This window comes from Chrysochloris asiatica, unplaced genomic scaffold, assembly GCF_000296735.1.
Source record: "Chrysochloris asiatica unplaced genomic scaffold, ChrAsi1.0 scaffold00357, whole genome shotgun sequence".
In the NCBI taxonomy this organism is placed as follows: Eukaryota; Metazoa; Chordata; class Mammalia; order Afrosoricida; family Chrysochloridae; genus Chrysochloris; species Chrysochloris asiatica.
In genome coordinates, this window is record NW_006408875.1 from 970083 (window position 1) to 972067 (window position 1985).

Consider the following 1985-nt stretch of genomic DNA (forward strand, 5'->3'; position numbering starts at 1 on the left):
CAAGACCTTATTGACCAACTATTGATCCATCTCCAACTTTTGCATTCCAATCACCAGTAATTATCATTGTATCTTGATTGCATATTTGATCGATTTTTGACTGAAGAAATTGCAAAAATTCTTTAATTTTGTCATCACTGGTTTAAGTGGTTTGTGCTTAAATTTGAATAACAGTCATATTAACTGGTCTTACTTATAGGTGTATGGATATTATCCTATCATAGACAGCATTGTGCTTCAAGATAGATTTTGAAATGCTCTTTTTAACGATGAATGCAATGTCATTCTTATTCAATTTCGTCATTCCTGGTTTAGTAAACCATATGATCGTCTGAATTAAAATGACCTATACCAGTCCTTTCAGCTCACTAATGCCTAGGATATAGATCTTTATGTGTACCATTTCATTTTTGACAACTTCCAATTTTCCTAGATTCATACTTTGTACATTCCATGTTCCAATTATTAGTAGATGTTTACAGTTGTTTCTCCTAATTTTGAGCTGTGCTTCATCACCAAATGGATATACTGCAGATTCTGTTCACATCATTATGGTCAACTCTACTTTGAGTAGGCAGTTTTTCTCTAGTTGTATTTTGAGTGTCTTCCAACCTTAGAGACTCGTCTTTGGCCCTATAGCTGACAATTTTTGCTATTATTTATAATGTTTCCATCTTCTGACATGATATCTGATAATGTTTTGCTGCTATTCATAAAGTTTTCAGTGACTAACCATTCATAAGTATTCTGCCTCTTCTTATTATTCTATCTTAGTCTATAAGCTCTGATGATACCTCTCTACCATGGATGACTCTACTGGTATTTAAAACACTAGTAGTATACCTTTCAGTTTCACAGCAACATGCAAGCTACCACAATACAGCAAACTGACAGATGATTGGTGGATTGGAACTCTTAGCTTGAACTATAAAGCAGGAAAGGGAAATTAAAAGTATCTATATTGCCAAAGAAGAAGTAAAACTCTCTCTCTTTGCAGATGATATGACCCTACAAGTAGAAAATCCCAAGAACTCATCAAGAAAATTGTTGTAGTTCACTGAAAGAGTCAGCAAAATGACAGGGTGCAAGATCAACATACAATGAATGAATGAATGAGTCACATTCATTTATACTAATACAAAGAGCTCTACAAGGAAATCAGGAAAACAACGCCACTTATAATAATCACCCCAAACAAGAAATACTTAGGAATAAATGTAACAAGAGGAATAAAAGATATGTACTATGAAAACTACCAAATACTGCTACAAGAAACCAAAATAGACCTACATAAATGTAAGAATATATTATGCTCATGGATAGGAAGACTTGACATTATGAAACTGTCACTACTACAATGCAAATCCTATGCAAATATAATGCAATCCCTATTCATATTCCAACATCTTTCTTTGGTGGTGGTGGTGTGCCATGGAGTCAGTCCGACTCATAGGGTTTCCGAGGCTGTAAGTCTTTTCGGGAGCAGAGAGCCGCATCTTTCTCCCACAGAACAGCTGGTGGTTTCAAACTGCTGACCCTGAGGTTAGCAGCCTGATTCATAACCACTACGCCAACAGAGCTCCTTACATATTTCTTTAAAGAGATGGAAAAACTAATCACCAACTTTATATGAGAAGAGACCCCAGATAAGCAAAGCACTACTAATGAACAACCTTCTATACAGCTACAGTTGTCAAAATAGCCTGTTGCTTGTATAATGACTGAGATACAAGCCAATGGAACAAAATTGAGAAACCAGTAGTAAATATATCCACCTATGGATAGCTGATCTTTGACAAATGACCAAACCTGTTAAACCAGTAAGAGACAGTCTCTTTAACAAATGGTTCTGGCAAAACTGACTATCCATTTGCAAAAGATTGAAACAGGACCCATATTTCACCCCATATAAAAAAACAAACTCAAGAGGGATCAAAGACCTAAATGTAAAACCTAGAACTATAAAGATCATAAATGAAAAAATA